Raw genomic sequence first — 19,138 nt, 5'->3', positions numbered from 1 at the left:
CTGTGTTTTTTCTATCCTTTAGGCGTTTTTATGCATTCAATATAGTTGTCTTAACAAATAAATAAATAAAAACTCGAAAAAAGTAGTTTTTTTTTTTTTTTTTTTTTTTTTTTTTTTTAACATCTGATTGTAATTTGATGCGCTGTTGTAAGAATCTCAATAAGAAAATTACTGTAAATAGATATTTCTTAAGGTGCTTTTTTCAACTATGACCTATTTTGATGAACCCGTAATTTTTCTAATTCAGTTTCACGTTTGAGCGTAATATTATCCATCCAGAGATGCCTTATATCTTCTCAAAATCAATGAAATATGATTTAACGCAATTCTTATTATACCTTTTATTTAAACATTTTTGAAAAGTTAGTGGAATAATTTATATTGGGTATGATGCCATTTGATTTCAGTTGCACTTTCAAGTTCGAAATACATATATATATATAAAGATATTTATTAACTATCACTATTAAAATTTGACAGTGGTTTGATGTTGGTGTGGTAGGGGAATTTTGGAACTAGAATACTGGATGAAATTCAACCCGTCGTGTGACCAATGTTAAAAATTCCATGTAATTCATTTCCAAAATCTTTCCCCTTGATTCAAAAGGATGGCAAAATTCTAACAATTTTGGATGATGTGATAAAAAAATCTGGGCTTCGGAATAGGGGGATCGCGATTTTGAGATTCGATTTCGACAAAAAAAATGTATTGTACTGACACATGAAATATGTCATGGTAAATAACTTCTTTCAGCTGTCTTGTGGAAGTTTGAAGAGTGAGGTGTCAGCAAAATTGTTGTTGTATTCCTCTGAAATCGATTCAAATCTCAGAGTTAACTCAGTCTCAACTTAACCATTTAGTGCTTCAATATGGAATGTTAATATAACTACACGAATTAAATCAATAGCATTAATAAACCTGTTGACAGTAGAGCGGCAATAATCTTTAGAACAATTATTATTAATTAACAATTATCAATTAACTTTTATTATCCGCACCGTTTTGAGGAAGCGGGTGACGAAAGAAAAAAAAAATTACTTAAAAAAATTTCCCTAGCAAAAAACGGCGAAACAACTAACTTTGACTTATATGTTTTTGATATAAGTGTCCAAAGGTAAACAATCATGATCCTATAGTGAATAAATTAATACATTATCAGCAAATTATGTTTTTGCTTTCTTAGAAATATTTTTTTCATCAGTTATCCATTTATCAATATATGATTCTGGTACAAATTAATCTAGATAATTGGGATCTCTACAATATTCATTCTTTTTATATGATAATTTCATTTTTGAATAATAGTTTCTGTCACTTAATTGAAATGAGACATGAAAAATCAGTTAATTACTAATTCATTTAACTGTTCCTGAGGTTAACCTGAAACAATGATATAATGGGAGCAATAGGCTTTTGTTTAGTGATGCCTTCCCTCTTTTTCCATACAGATACGTTTTAACTATTCTTAAAATTAACCTAAACTAATGGTGTTTAGAAACAATAGACTTTTTATTTAGTTATGTGTCCTTCTCCCCATAGGTTTCAAATCATTTTGTACAATATCTGTGGAATGTACCACGATTTTATAAATTGGTAAAACTCTATGCAAAACGGGAAAAGAGGCATCTTATGTTGGTCAAAGCAAGCGTGTATAACCAAGAAGCCCCTAATTTAGAAAACTTATTTATGTGTGGGTTGGATTCCAATACACGTCTGTGAGCTAATCTTCTAGGAATTTTCAGGGAAATATCTCTACATTTGTATCCCAATCTGTAATCTACTGTTTGGATCTGTTATCGGTCTATTAGTTTTTGAATAATGATGGTTTAGATAAAAACCATATGATAGAACCTATATATTTTTCAACCAGTTCAACCATATCATAACAATCTAGACCATTGATACGCAAGACGTCTCGAAATTACAGTGAAATAAAGAAAACAAGTTACTTTGTACATATGGTATAATCTATGTGTTAAAATCCCAGGGTAGAAGTGCAGCACAAATATCTATCATAACTATGGCAGGTCTCCAATAACAATAAGGAGCAAAATTATAGTTGTAGCACCTCTTTTTTCCCCCTTGAATAAAGAGGGCCACTCTGTGGCGTTTACAGACAAACAGTTAAACGGGAGACCTGCATCCTGAGGTCGGTTTTTTTCTATGCGCAACCCTTGCGCTAACACCGAATGCTTTCGGATGGAAACGGTGGAATCCCTCCACCATACTGTTTACTTTAACTTACTTGTTCTTTGTGTGTGTGTTTTTGTAAATTTTGTAGTGTAGCTATGTTTGTGCAGATTGAAAATATTGTATTTAAAACCGGGCTGTTCAGTAGAAAATCGTAACACACTCACTATAAAGTATAAATACACAGTAAGACGTTTTTAGTACATGAATAAACGGTAATACACTGAGACAGAAAATTAACATAAGATGCAAAAAAAGGATTCTAGAAAAAAGTATAAAATAAAAGATCACAAAAACAGACTGATATTTCATCTAATTTCGGATTTTCTAAAAGATTTATATTCATAAAAATTTTAAAATTTCTTTTTTTTAAATTTAGGCTTTTACACACAACAAACGTGTGAATACAGTTTCTTTTCCAGATTTGGTGTTGTTCTTAATTCAGGGATACATATTTCGATGTCTGGGGAAAGCCTGTCATTTAGAAAAAAAAAAAAAAAAACTTTAATTTCCAGATGAAATTTAATTCTTCAGATGAACAAAATCAAAATGACTACATTTAATTTTTTTCTTTCTATTTTCTACTTTTTAACTGTCTTGTTACTGCAAAATATACGCAGAGAACGTATAGCAAACGTTTAAGAAATCTACCTTGAACAATTGTCATGTTTTAAAATTCTCCGATTTAAAAAAAAAAAAATATTTTTGGAAAATGTGATTTGTTCGTGGGACGACATTTTAAACACACAATGAACTTGATAGATGGAATTCGGCTTTACTTTATTCTAAAAGCAGATACCTGTATCCAATTTTGGATTGGATGCAGTAGTAAGAAATATTTTCCAAACTATATATTCATTTTCTACTATACTTTGAAGAATTACAAAAGCATTTCACTTATAAAGTTGTTTTCAACACATTTGTTGGTAATTAAATCCGAAAAAAGTGTTGCAGATATTGATCTGTCGCTTAATTACATATGTGTTGCCACTTTATCTTATGAACACATAAATTCCCCATAGGATAATAATTGAGACGTTTTGAATGTTTTATACTAAAATAAAATAGATTGTTGTTGATGTAAAGTTGCTTATAACTTACTTTGAAAATAATATATTAAAATGAATTCTAAAACTAAACACTTTCGGGAAATTCACTAACCAGATAGAAGGAAAATCTTGTAAGCAGTACACATTCAATGTTTCTTTAACTTTTTTTTTACTGAAAATTATTCGGTCTCTTTGAAGTTAAAAACTGTTTCCAAGATTATTTAAACATCTTGAAATTTATTTTTACAATGAGTTATTCTTGAAAGCATTGCAAAATTTCATAGAAATAAATTCTGATGAAAAAAAAGAGTATAAACGAATATAATTTTTTTTTTTACTGCCATATAAAAAGAAAAGAATTTATTCTTCAAATGTAATGATAAGCTGTCGTGCAGACGATATTTATATAATATCAACAAAACCAATATTTTGCTATCTCTTAAAGAATTACTATTGCTTTGTGTTTTGATTGTATAAACTACAGTGATTACAAGAGTTTAAAGGAAATTTGAGCTTCACTAAATAAATATTTTACAACAGAAAATACGTAGGACAACCTATTAACTCTCAAGAAGTGCATTAACTTCTAAGCATAAAGCAGTTAAAGTTTTTTAGAAAGGAGATTATTTATGAAATCTGATCCACAAAACAATAATTATCATTTAAAATATTTGTGGTAAAGTAAGTACGAATATATTGTAATTTTTTCTGAATACATATTTTTTGTCATTTTTATTAATTAAATAATTTTGATATTTGTAGAAACAAGCATGCTTTTGCAAAAAATGTTGGATTTTTCAATAAATTATATAGGATTATTGTTTGAAGAGTAAATTTTGAAAATACACTTTTAACTGTTGAGATTAAATAACTTTATACACTAACAAAAATACCGGTTAAATGAAACAGTTAAGCTAATAATACAATGGTTTCAGTTAGTTGAGGAAATTCTTAAGACAGTAACAATTAACGTCTTTTAATATTAATTGTATTTTTTACACTATAACGTTAAAAAGTGTTCAATGAACACTTTTTACAAACTTTTATGTCGCGTGTATCTTTTATGGTTGTTAATTTCATTTTTATGTTGATTTGTTTATAAAAAGGGAATTTTGTTACCAATTTTTCCTTCATTTCGTAATGTGTTAGATCACAATTAGGTGTTCCAGATGACAATATAATTGCCAATATTTTCAGTACTTATTATTAATTAGATTGAAATTTCGATTTTATTCAAGAATAAATGAGCTGTTCAACCATTATTTTTCCAAAGCAGCTGTAATATTGTTTTTTTCAAAATAAAATGTAAAAACACGCACATAAAAATTTCTTTTAGACAAACATTTTATCAAATTATCATTTCATCTGATGCTTAGCATATCGTATTCTTGAAATTAAGAATATTTTGGAAAATATAGTATTAAGGATTATTTATTGTTAAGGAAAGAAAAGATTACACTTAGGAATATTTTGGAAGAACGTAAGAATTAAAATAAATATATTTATGTTCTTAGAATAAAAATATTATTATTCGAATTACAATACTTATGTGGATGTGAGATTGAAACTCAAGACCAATGAAAAACAAAAGATTTAATCTTTTAAGTAACTTAATTAACACTTAAAGGCATACCTACTATGAGACGAGAACAAATAATCAAAATGAACGAAGAATTAATTAGATTGCTTGTGACAATAAAAATCATAGCGTCAAGCATCATGCTCATCAACTTTCGAAATCATTTCTTTCTTATTCTTTGTATGAGTAAAGGCAGAAAAAAAAAAGAAATAAGTCATCATTCTAATTGCAATCAAATTTTGTGTTGCCACTTGGTAAAATTAAATTCCTATCCCACATTTAGATATGCATGAATATAGTTCGTACATATATAAAAGTGAGCCCAAGAGTTGAAAGAATATAAGGACTTAAGAAAAAATACTTATTTCTATATATTGAAAGTAGATAATATTTAAAAAAAATCTTGGCTCCAAAACAAAAATCGTAAAAGTTTGAAACGGTTAAAATAATAAGCAGAATTTCAGCAACAATAAGTATTACGAAAAAGGAAGTTTGTTGTTGCAGAAAATCAAAGGTGTATACTATGAATATGATTATGAATCCAATTTATTAGAGGATTTCATGGGCATTTCATTCTCCTGTGATTTTTACTTTCTCGTATTCTTAATATAGAGAAAATATAGTAATTGTCAAAAAAAATTCAAACTGGAGATTTAGACGGATATCCACGTTTTATTTCTTTCCGAGTTCGAAAAATACATTTTTGGAAAATATCCGTCCGTCTGTCTATCTGTGATAATGAGAACTCAAAAACGTTTTCAGCTAGAAGGATGAAACTTAGTATGCGATCTTTACACCAAATTTGTAATTTCTATCAAATTTTAAACAAAATCTGTTAAAAGGAAGTCTGTCTGTCCAACTGTTCGAATATAAATTAACACGTTAATTACAAAATGAAGAGAACTAGATGGATGAAATTCGATACACAGAATTAACATCTTTAGTCTAGACACCTATCATATTAGCGGAATCCAACCTGAGATTTAACGTCCGTCGGTCTCTACTTTCAAAATCATGTAAATGCCATGACTCAAAGACGTAATGACTTAAAAATATCAAATTTGGTATATGATTTTGTGATTACTAGATTATTTTATTATTTTGTGATTAGTGTAGTTTTATGACAAATTTTTGTTTCAGACGGTTGGAAAAAATGCGTCTAAAACACAAATTTGATTTTCGGATACTATGAACAACATAGTAGAGATTAATTGCCAAAGATCGCACTATAAATTCGGTAAAAATGTTAAATTCAAGCCAAAGGTTAATAGTTTGTAACTTTGGAAGTCAATGCTATACAAGGCATTCTCTGGGACAATATCTTTATTAGAGTGCATGCGAGAAAATTTTGAGGAGACCACCCAAATTTTGATCTTTAATTATTATAGTTATTACTTATATTTATTACTTATAGTTATTTTGATCTTTTTGCTAATGATTAAAAAAATTCTAATTTCTATATTTTAGTCCATTGATAAAAGCTTATTTTTTTTTAATATTTTTCCATTTATTATTTTAATATAATGGCTATCTAAATTTTTCTGGCAACTTATCAAAGAAAACTTTTTTTTTAAGAAAGAAAATCTAATCTAACATAGTTAAAGAATAAATATTTCAAAATAACTGCGTTAATTTGTTTACAGTCTTAGAAGTTATGACTGAATTCTAAAATTTGAACTTTTCTTATCCTTTTCTTTGAACATAATATTTTCTGCGAATAGGAGTAATTACACAAGAATATGTTCCTTCTGATTCATACCAAGTATTACAACAACACTTCCAATAAATAATAAAAATGTTATCTCTATATTCTTCATTTATATGCAAATGAAGTACTAAAAGAAAAGAAAGAAAAAAGTATATTTCTTAACCGTAAAAAAGGTGACAAAAAGTATATACATTAAAGAAGGGTATAGATTATTATTTTCTTGTTATTCTTATTATTAGCATTATCGAAAAACTGTATGTATAGATTCAAGGATTTTGAAAAACGCATTAAGTTTTTTCATTGCAATCTTCCGCGTTTTTAATTAGATACTGCATGGCTTAGAAATAGAGAGAATAACCTTTTGCTGTAAGATTATTACGCAGTAGATATTTTATAATCCGAAGTATTTTAATGACGCAGCCTAATAAATATTTAATGTGATTCGTGAAATTTATGCATTTTATATTTTAAAATTAAATGCTTTCATGGATTAAATCTATTTATTTACAAAAATGAGAGATTCAAAAAACACACGAAGATGGGAATAAAAACCCATATCATTCATAGATTTATTACTTTTACAAACATTTATTTGGCAAATAGGACAATACTTTTAGTCGATTTGTTGGATCCCTCTCTCATAATAGCAACTCTAGTGTGCCAAGCGGGAAATCTGCCTTTCATAATATTAATAAACTTGCAAACCGTGTTGAAATTGCGTTATACAATATGCATGATGAAAAACTCTTTCAAAATGTTCAATATAACTAAGACAGGCTGAACAAATTGAAGTTCTCTGGACTGAAAGAAAGTGGCAATTTATTATGGTAGAATTTTCTGATTCTGTTCAAAAAGAAAGGGACTGATAAATTAAATAAAAGGCTGATATTCTGATTTCGTTGAAAAAAAAAAGGGGGGGGGGTGATAAATTAAATGGGAATTTTAATTAAAAGGCTAACATTATGATTTCGTTCAAAAAAAGAAGGGGGTGTAAGTTAAATGGGAACGTTAAGTAAAAGGCTAATATTCTGATTTCGTTCAAAAAAAGAAAGGGCGTGATAAATTAAATGGGAACGTTAAGTAAAAGGCTAATAATTTGATTTCGTTCAAAAAAAGAAAGGGGCTGATAAGTTAAATGGGAATGTTAAATAAAAGGCTAATATTTGACTTTCTTAATGGCCATTCACGTTAACAACATAGTCACATGATCATTAGAACAGCAACGGTCATCTGACATCTAACCATGCGTTGTTTTTCGCTGTTTTGACATCATATCCTCCATTGCAGGATATGCAGTGAATCTCAAAACAAATCGACAAAGCGTATTTAACATACAACACTTGAGTTCAAAATGCCTTCATTCTTTTTTGCTGGCTCAGTAGCTATCCTAATCAATCTCCAACGGGCATGATTGCTTTAATTCAGTCAAGAAAACCTAGAACTCCCTCTGACTCACCTTGCATAAGCAATGACCTTGCTCTTTCAAAACCGTTCTAGCGTCCTCCATGCTAGCCAGTACTATTGTATCTGAAAAAAAACACCTTCTTAATAACTTTTTATCCACTCCTTTTCGTGAAACAAAACCCTCTCCAGAGACCTACAACACGTAGGTAGGTTTTCCTGTCAGGTGAACACCCAAAAGCCTTTTGTCGGAGCGGATCTGGCAGCACTCCAGTAAAGGGCGGAGAAGAGGGTCCCACGGGGTGTAGTGTCGTGACAAGTGGGTCCCCCGCCCTGCCAGAAAGAGAAAATCCAAATTTCGTGCACTTTGTTACGCCTCATTTCTATGGGTTATTGAGACGAATATAAAGATTGTGAAGATGTGGTGGGAGGTGGCCTTTTCATCGGGGTCCGGGATGCAAATGATATCGTTGGTGGCGTATGGCTTTGCAGATAGCACACGATGAATTTTAAACTTCCAGGATTCCCACAGATGTGAAGCCTGCATGTTTAAGTAGTGGGATATTCATTTATCATTTCAACAATCATAGTTTTCTAAAGTTCTGTAGTCCTTTGTCGTAAAAGAAAATGTACTATTGATATGCAAAATTTTCTTATTGACAGTTTGGAAACATTGGTTGGATGAAAGTGAAAATAAAAAAAAAAGGAAGGTTTCTTTTTACTTTAATATTTAAATTTTGAGGATTGAAAGCAATGGCAATTAAACAGAATATAAGATCAGATTTGAAAGCTTAAAAGCTAGAGTTTTTTGCTATGTTATGAGATTTCCATATTAATACGCCTATCAGAAAGGACTCGCGCTGAATGAAGAACGAAATCATTTATTTTTTAATTTCTCAGAGTTCCCACAGTGACCTAGTGGATTATGCCTGGCATGGAAGCATATAATTGAAGAAAAATGATAGGGAATATATCCTCGTATTCTTCTCTGAACTTGCATTATTCAAAAGTTCAACAAATAGGATTAGAAACACTAATACCTCAAAATATTTGTTCTTATTATATTTAATATTTTTACCGATATTTCTAATATTACAAAATACTATTATCTTTTTATAAATTCCAATTCTAGCAAGAGAAGCGATAAAAATCAAATAAAATTCTTTAAAATAGCAACAGCAGCTTTAATTTTTTAAAAATACAACATCAATCAATAATTTATAGTTCGTATTAATATAATAATATAAAATAATATCTTAAATAAGTAATATTTTTCTATTAATGAGAAAATATTTTTGTGAATTTTTTCTGAATATTTAGTCGTAGAATTTTGAAGACCAACCAAACTGAACCAAAGCATTTTTATTTTAAAATATTATGACACCATATCAAAATTCTCTTTTATCGACATTTTAATGGAATAATAAATTGAGAATGTGATGAGTATTAGAATGTAAAACTATAATCAAAAGTTCTGAAGGTTGATTGAAAATTGTAGCCCTGTATTAATTTCATGCAAAGATGCATATTTAAACAGTTGCAGTCGTCAAAATTTCGATTTCAAGATTTTGATTATTCCAGTATTTCAAATCACCTTGAATTAAAAAAAAGATTTAATTATGCCTGCCTTTATGTATATGACGTTGTGTTTGCTTGATATCTGGCCTTTACTCCAAAATTCAAAATCATTACCAAATTTTGGAACAAATTTGTCAACGGGAAAAAATAATTTTTAAACTTGCTTTTTAAAAAGCTGTAAAATTATACTGTACACACAGAAAAGCAACAAATTATTATTTGTCACTTATTCAGCACTAAAATATTGCATGAATTCTTTATTATTGAATTTATTTATTAAAACACATTTCAACTTCTTTTAGTGAAAATATAAACACATTTAATGGTCTGTAAATTATCGTGGCCATAATTAAAAATAATTAAAAAACATAATTCAAGTTGACATCATTAAACAGATAATTTTTAAAATTTAAAAATGGCAAAAAAATTTTTTAAATACTTTTCAAAATTATCGCATTAAGATATTTTAAAGATAATATAAATTAGTTAACATACCCGTTTCAAATATATTCCGAATTCTTTCCAAAAGATTCGAAATAACACAAAAGTTGGAGAAGCATCTGCTGGAGATATGGTTTACTATAAGTTACAAACAAAAGTCATAATTTATCAGATAGATAACTGACTAAAAAGAAATTCATTCCTTTCAGATGGATTTTGAACTAGACATTTTGATTTCTCTGTCCTGACTTTCAGAACTGATGGAAGCGACATAAATATAGAGGATTGAAAAGAAAAATTCTTTAAAATGTTTTAAAGTTTATTTTGCCACATGATACATCCTCATTTTCAAGGTTTACTCTTTTAAATGAAATATTTGGCTTCCTCTCAAAAAATTGTTGATTTTCTTTTGTTACTCCATTAAGACACCAAGGACTACTTCATTAAGAAAATTTTCCATGAAAATCATTCCGTCTTTAAATCATTAAATTTTAAGCTGTACGTAAAAGCTAATTTGTTTATTAGAATACATGAACTTAAAATGAATTTCATATGCATTTAAAAGAAATAAGATTTGTCGATCATCCTGACCAAGGGGAAGCGCGTTTTCCTTGTGATCTGTGCGTCCTGGTTCAGGCATGGTTGCTCTTTACCCTGTGTTTTATCCGTGAGGTGTGTGAAAGAGCCCCATCCCCTGTAAAAATGGGTTGTGCAAGCGAGTGTGTGAGTGTCATCTTCGTCTGAGCTAAAGTCAGACTTCTGCCCTCGGGTGCTCATGGTTTCTTACCCTCAGAAGCTACTGCACCCCTCTTCCCCCGATCTCTTGGACTTGGTTTGAATTGGTGTTAAATCCAAGGGAGATAAGCAACAACAGAATTCAGATTTTGTTATTAAGTATAATTGCAAAGAATGGCATAAAAGAAGTAGAAACCTTCATATACGTTTGTCTGTTTTGTGTCCAGCAGTATTTTCTTTTCTGTGTTTAAAGTTTTTTTTTTTTTTTTTTGAGGACTTTACTTAAAAATTTCTTTATTTCCGAAATGCTCATGATTGTCTGTGTAACTGTGGTCTTTAACTGGAATAAAATGTTTTATTTGTATGATTTATATATTTGTTTAAGTGCATGTGTCAATAAACTTTGTTACCAACCTGAGTGTAAAACGGGATACTGTGAAACACTTCAGAAATTTAGATAAAAACATTTTAAATCTGACACATTAATCGCTTATAAGATTTAGGAATACATTAGAGAAATTAGGTAGATTCCTATATAAAGACTACCTACCTATATATATATATATATATATATATATATATATATATATATATATATATATATATATATATATATATATATATATATATATATATATGTTAGAAATTTACAAACCTTGGATTAGATCGTAAATGGGTGATCGAGCTCAAAGGGGATAGAAATTGTGTGGGGGGTTGAAATTTTCATTTGGCTATAACTTCCTTAATACTGAAGATAGAAAAATGAATTAAATTAGCCCAATTAGCGCCTTATTAAAACGAACAACTTTCTTGCTGAAAGTTTTTCGATAACTGCATTATCTTAGAAATTAGGGGCTAAAAAGTGATTTTCAATCCCCAATTTTGTCTGAAGTTAGATTCAAGAAATATTAACTTAGAACGAAAAGTAACTTATCTTCACCTTAAAGCTTGGAGAGAGGATGTTTTTTTTTTTTTTACTATTTTGAAATTGCATTAAAGTTTTAAAACAATGTATGGGGACAATTTCAGAGATTCCTTAGATCTTCCTACATCAATTTTCAAGACAAGCATATGATTTCAAAAATACATTACATTACAATTCTAATCAGAATTTTATCCTTCATTTTAGAAAAAAAATTGCGAGTATCCCCATTACTTAGCTATAATAAAAGATATTTTTCGTTTTGCGAATCTTTTAAGATTACCTATAAAAAGAAAATATTCCTTATGACTCTCATACTAAAATGTATTTCAAGGAGAAAATATTTATGTTTTAGATCCAACTACAGGCACGACGAATGAGTTGGATATCTCCGCGATGCGTTTCTAATTTAATATTTATCAATCTCACTTGACAAAGAATCACGTATCTGAAAAGTGCCTTTTTCGAACAACGTGCCACGTGGGCACCTAAGAAGAAAAGAAGAAAATGCCATTGCTTTTAAAAGTAAGAACGTGATTGCTACTTAGAGTAGCAAACAAGAAAAAAAATGAAAAGACAATCTTAAAAGAATAGTATAAAGCTTCTTAAATTTTATGATGATGCTGGTTTTTCTCATCAAACCTTTGAAACTTCTTTGAGATTGGCACCGAAAAAAAAACCCACCATTTATTTTCGACATGAAGCTTTTATGAACCTCTCTTTGTAACGAGTAAATCGAAAACAATAACGTGAATAATTGTATTTAAAAATAAATATGGAAATTTGGTATCTTAAATATGAATGGGTTCTTAAAATTTGCGGAGTGAGTTGTCAAGCCATTAAATTAAACAATAGAGAACACTTAAAGAGCTATCAATAATTTTTTAATGTTGTATTATGATAAGTTACATCTTATTTTTAAATTATTGCTTGAAGGTTGTTTTGAAAATAAATTGAGTAGGCAAGTGAATGAATGAAGAATTATTTGATGGCAAAAAATTAAAACGGATAAGTTTTAAAATAATGACAAATAAATTTTTGTATTACCATTAATCTAACTAACTTTTGCAGGGAATTTTATACTTTCTTCACCAGCAAAGACTTCTCAAATAATACAAAGATAAATTTATCTAAAATGTATTTTATCCTAACTAAATTCTCTTTATGCTGCTGTATGAAAATGAGAAGACATGATGAAAAAATAATAATAATTCTCTTTGATAATGATGCGATAAAAAAAACATGATGCAAAAAAAAATCGCTTTATGTTGTCTGCAAGAAAATACGAATACATGATATAAAAATGTAATTCTGTTTATGCTATCTACAAAAAAATAAGAAGAAATGATATAAAAATATAATTCTCTTTATGCTGTCTGCAAGAAAATGTGAAGACATAATACAAATAATAATAATAATAATAATAATTCTTTTTATGCTGTCTGCAAGAAAAAACGAAGATATGATACATAAAAAAATATACATATGTTTTGAATTAATTATAAAAACTTTGGCTTGTCTAATAGAATTAATCGATTTGGAAAGTGAAAAAAAAAGTAATAAATGAAATTGAATCTTCAAACGATTTTTATTTATATAAAATTTCATTATTATATTTTTTTTATTAAATACTTCTGCATCCAAATAATTATTTTTAGTTTCATGCATTTTAATAAAACGATATAAATGTTCAATTTTCTAAAAATAATTGTAATTAAAATTAAAATAATTGCCTAATAATCCACAAGTACACTTAGTATTTCTTCCATACCGGAAACTCTAAATGATTAATTAATCTCGCGTTGAATTATTTTGATGTGGCAACATTAAAACTTTTACCGCATCTACAAGGTACTGTGCACTTATTGGAATGTAATGCACATTAAGGTGTGAGTGGATTATCTATAAAGTGGAGTATAACGTCAAATAAATTGTCTTTTGAAATATGTATTTTTTTATTGTTGAAATAATTAATTAATAGATAAATATAATTAATAATAGAAATAATTAATTTTTTTATTAAGTGGTCTTGATCCTAATTGTTGAAGAAATGTACTACGAATATAAAAAAATAAGAGTATATAAAGTGCCTTGACACTGAAATATAAGAAATACTATTAACAATAAATAAATAATTAGAGATTTATCAATATATCTGCTTATTTTACTCCAAATTAAAAGAAATGGAAGCTTATTACTTTTGGTAATCGAGAAAGAGAGAGAGAATCCAAAGCATTTTTTATTTATCTAAGTTCTTCATTTATTTTTCTTTTCCTTTTTTCTACCTTTGACTTAATTCTATTAATGAGCCATGTCAAAAAAACTCATTTCCAGAATTTTACTCTCGTTTTTTTTTTTTTTTTTTTTTTTTTTTTTTTTTTTTTTTTTAACTCTTAACTTTTTTTTTTACGAATAAAATTTTCATTTTCAACTCATAATTAAATATAAATTATCTGGCATATTTAGTCAATTTAAAATTTATTTAGTGTATCATTAAAATTTCTAATAAACAATTCTATAATCCATAATTTATTCTCTTCTGTGTCATGCAATTATCCGTTTCTCTTCAGCAGCTGTCTTAAATAGTTCATATCTGACCAAAATGTACTGGTGTATATAGTTCCAATTGAAAAAAAAAAAAAAAAAAAAAAAACTTTAGTGGAGTACTGAATCATAAGTTGTTTTAGAGTTGAAAAAGCCTATATTTTAATAGTATCCCTGTATTACCAGTCATATTAAGTAAATAATTTTTTTTGACTGTCTTAATATTTTAAACAAAAGAATTTCACTCTTCTGCAACTAAAACTGAGTTGTGTAGTTCTGAGTATCACTATTTCAAATATACGAGCTTACCATAATCAAATACACGAGGCAGCCATTGATTGGTTTAAAATAAATGAAACTAAAGGGAGTTTTCTTTTCTCTTTATTCCAATATTACACAGTAAAACTGATTAAGATGAATTACAGCTGCTTTGGTGAGTTGCGCTTATCACTTTTTGAACTAGTAACATTGCGTTTGTTTTTATGACAGTAAAGAAATTATAAATATTATCACTATTTCAAAAAATTTTGTTCCAGCGATAGATTAACCTTAACATTGTAATTTCATAAAATAATTTTCAAAACAAAAAAGTTATTAGAGAGTTATAAAATCTTAATCAATTTTCTTAATGAGCATTTTTTTTAAAAAAATGACGAATTTCTAAAAGCTCTTTAAACACTGCTATTGTCTTATTGATTTGAGACTAATCACAGTCGTGCTAAATATCGCCTGCAGATCCTCTTGACCTTGCTCCAGAGTCCAGCACCACCCTTTCTCTTTAATTGAGCACCCCTGGGGGGGGAGAAGGAGGGGTCGGCTGATCAGCAAAGGAAACAATTCTTTTATCTTTTTTATCAGTCGAACTCATCTCCCCTATGTCCGTCACTACAGCTATCACGCGAAGAAGCCCGATATCGATCAAGAAGTTATTATTTTTTCAATTCCTGCTTCGCTCAAGGCCATGGGAAAGTTTGAGGAGAGCGGGCCCTGAGGGGCCCTGACGGAGGCTCCATTGTTTGTTGTGGCGCGTCGCTGGGGGTTCAGTGGGTTAATGACGCTGTCCACTAAGCTGAAAGGAAGGGTAGTCAATTGAGCCACCATGTTTGGTCAATCGGTATAAAAAATATATTATCACTTCCAGTGAGGCATTTAATACTGAAAGAAAGTGACCATAAATCCCGCCTCAGCAATTAAAGATCCCAATTTTTACTTTCTCGTATACGTAGCATGGCAAAAGTATAAAAATCGTCAAATTGAAATTACAAATTTTGTTGAATCTCCATGATTTAAAACTCCATGAATTCGGGGAAAAAAAGTTTTTAGAAAATGTTTGTCTGTTTTTCTGTGACAAAGATAATTCAAAAACTCTTTGAGCTAGATGGATGAAATTTACTATACGATTTTCATACGGCATTTGTAGATTTCTATCAAATATTGAGCAAATTCCGTTCAGAGGAAGTCTGTCTGTCCGGCTGTTCGAATATGATAACAAACTAGATGAATAAAATTCAATGCACATATTTAACATCTATAGTGTAGACATTTGTCAAATATCGAGCCAAATCCAAGGAGGGGTCGAACGTCTGTCAGTCTGTACATTCAGAAACATAGAAACGCGTTTCTTTCAAAAGCGCAATGAGTTAAATATATTAAATCTGGTATGGGATTCTGTGACTATAAGTGTAGCTTTTTAACAAATTTTTGTTTCAGTCGATTGGGAGAATCGCATCTATAATAGAAATTCGATTTCTGAATGCCATTAACAGCATACCAGTGCTTAATCGCCAAATAACTCGCCAAGGCTGACACGATAGATAAAAATGCTAAATTCACGCCAAAGGTTAATATTTCGCAACTATTTTACACCCATTCCAAGCAAGGAATTCTCTGGTATAACGCCTTTATTAGAGTGTATGCGAGAAAGTTTTGAGTTGAACACTCTCAATAGTTTATTAATTGTTCAGTATTAAGATCATGATAAGATTTTCCGCTTTGAATTTGTCTAGAATTTGAATTAAATGTTGTAGTCTCTTCATTTTTTATATTGTATTTATGAGGGAGTAGTTCAAATCAATAAAATTTAAACAAGTTAATTTTTATAAAGTTAATTGAGTGACTTAGCAATATGAGGGTAGAGGGGTAAGTGCATGGAAACAGAATACTAGTGAGTTTATGTTACTGTTTAAAGCCAAATATGTTGACTGCGGCGGAAAAATAATACCGTGCCCTGGGAGCGATTTATATTTGTTAACCTTTAAGGATAACTAGAGGTGAAAATTTTCTTTCCCCTTATTACTTACCCTCGCTTTATTTTTTGGTTAGTTACTGCCGAATTACTTCACGACTTTTAAAAATTTAGGATATGGGGATTAAAATTCAAAAAGAAGGAGAAGATTGAATTTTCGCTTATGGTCATACTTAATTTCTCCGATTAAAAGAAAAAAAAAAGAAAGAAAACTATTTTAAATGTACACGTGCAGTAATTAGACATTGCGATGTATATTTGGTTTTGTGTGAAAAAACGAATTTCATGCTTTACTTAAATAACATCAAATCCATTAGATTGTACTATAATGTACAAAGAAAAATCAAAATTAAATTTAAAAAATGCCACTTTGTTTATTTTTCTTGGAAAAGAGTTCAACTCCCTCTTACCAAAACTATTCAGAAAAATTATCGAAACTGCTAATACCATATAGCTATTACATCACGAATTTCACATTTAAGGACGCCCCTCCCCCCCGCAAAAAAAATACTTACTAGGAGCAAAAACAAACAAACAAACAAACAAACAAAAAAAAAAAAAAACGTTTTTTTGGAAATTGGATTTGAATCCAGACTCTCAAGAATAGGCCAGTTTCTAATCCACAAAACAATGTTCAGACACCTGATCAGCTTATTACATTACTTATATTTCAGCAATCAAACTATATATTATTATTATTATTATTAAGTAATATATTTGCAATACCATTACAGCAATAATAATAATGTTTTGATGTGAAGAATTCAAGCACTCAGTTAACCATTGCATACAGGCATATGTGAAAACTATGATATCTGAATGGCCTTGTTATATGGAATCAGATTTTTGGCTGCTCTCGTAAGTAAATGTAATTAAAAAAAATAGTTTTTATAAATGTGCTTCTATTATTGTGTTGAAAATAAGAAATAATTTTTATTTTAATTATTTTCTGTGTTTAGTCTTCAATTGAAAATTCATAATTTTAAACGTTATAGAATATTGAAATTAATTTTGTTTCTTAACTCTCTACTAGGTGGCGCCTCTCAGATGGAATAATATTCTAATTAAATTTACTGATTAACAAATATTTAACCTTTGAAAACACTCAAAAACTGCATCGTTACTGAGGGCACACAAGTTTTCAAAATAACAAAATTCTGAGACAAAAGCCTGTTACAAAATTCTATCAAGGCAAACGTCAACTAAATCACGTTAAATAATAATAATAATATGATAAAAATAGTTTTGTGGCTAAGGATAAAAGAATTTTATAGTAATGCTTACAATGTGATAAAAGAATTATTAATGAGAGGAAAAAATAACACACCCTTGCATCGGCCGGGAATCGAACCAGGGCCGCCCGCGTGGCAGGCGAGCATTCTACCACTGAACCACCGATGCTCCTTTTGGATTGGCAATCATATGCTAAATTGAAATGTATGTCTTAAGTTGCATGTTTTCTCCCACCATTTAGGTCAACTACATCACGAAAGTGCAATGTTCCAGAATTTCCCTCCCAAGCAAGCGAATAACCTCACGTTTCTCAAGAAAGAGTCCGTCGTGGATAACCTAACGTTTTCCATCTTCTATCATTCGAGCATTTCTACATGAGTAAAAAAGCTAATACAGTTATAACTTTGTATCATTTGACAACGGTCAAGAAGATTGTAATTTCTAGGAAGTGGGAAGGGTGCAAATATTCCGGTCGATATTCTGGGTAAGGAAAATGGGGAATTTATATTGCTTTTTAAAAACAAATATGAAATATAATAAGGTGGTTAAAAATTAATGTCATCGTCTGGATGCCATTTTCAACTTATAGCCCTTAGAAGCGATTGGGATTGAAAACTCGTATTAATTTTTACAGAATAGCGTGGAATAAGTGGAGTAGCGGCAGGACAGGGGACAGATATAGTTATCCAGGAGGTCCCTTGTCTTAAAGGAAGTCGTGAAGATAAAACTGAAAGGCATTCATGTTCCTTTTAAAAATCAAATGCGTTGAAAAAACGAAAAGATGATGCCTCTAGGGTCCTTTACATATGTCAAGCCGCTGATGACGATTGTGGTCCAAAAAATGCTGTCTTGCCTCTGCCGTCAGTTACCGTGGAATAGAATCGGGGAAATACATTCATTTAAATGATTTTAGCAAAGAGAGCTAAGATGAATATGTGAAATTCAAGTCGTTTGTTTTTCTTAAGTCTGCAAGAAGAAGATGAAAATTCTGGTCATCATCTGTTCTTCCCGTATAAAAAGGGTAAGCTTCGCACACCACCTATACTTCCATCGAATTGCACTTTGACAAGAAAAAAGTACAAAACGGCACTTTTATTATTTAATTTATTCGGCCGGTCGTCCGAATTAGGTCACTATATTTGTTCATAGATAAGAGATCGGATAAGGAGGCGGGGGGGGGAGAGAGAGGATTTTTTTTGGGAGTGTTTCAATAAGATTATTAACCTGAGAAGAAATTTAAATATTTAAAAAAACTTGTAGTTATTAAAAAAGGGTTGTATGACTTTTGTGTACAATACACTTTGCGTACGAATCATAAAACTGTCAGTCAGTTGTCTCGTTTACAATGCGGTTGTGTTACTGATAAGGTTCAGTTCTAGAAGAGGTTACAACATCTTAAACGTTATCTAAAAGTGTCATATTTGGCGAGAGTTAGCCTGATGTTTGACACAATTTCGAATACTTAACGATACGTTCATTAATATAATTTCATGCGTTTTAATACTATAGGAG

The 19,138-nt window shown here is 29.6% G+C and overlaps 1 protein-coding gene and 1 non-coding gene across 2 annotated transcripts in view; one reads left to right on the top strand and one right to left on the bottom strand.

The window, feature by feature from the left end:
- The window catches only part of LOC129966581 (TNF receptor-associated factor 4-like), a 357,557-nt gene that overhangs the window by 18,739 nt on the left and 319,680 nt on the right, over nucleotides 1-19,138 (top strand). The window lies entirely within an intron of this gene.
- Nucleotides 17,724-17,794, bottom strand: Trnag-gcc (transfer RNA glycine (anticodon GCC)). The gene has a single exon. It is a non-coding gene; the product is annotated as a tRNA-Gly (tRNA).

This window comes from Argiope bruennichi, chromosome 4, assembly GCF_947563725.1.
Source record: "Argiope bruennichi chromosome 4, qqArgBrue1.1, whole genome shotgun sequence".
Taxonomy (NCBI): domain Eukaryota; kingdom Metazoa; phylum Arthropoda; class Arachnida; order Araneae; family Araneidae; genus Argiope; species Argiope bruennichi.
The sequence above is the reverse complement of the archived record's forward strand: the minus strand, read 5'-3'. Positions and strand labels throughout refer to the sequence as shown.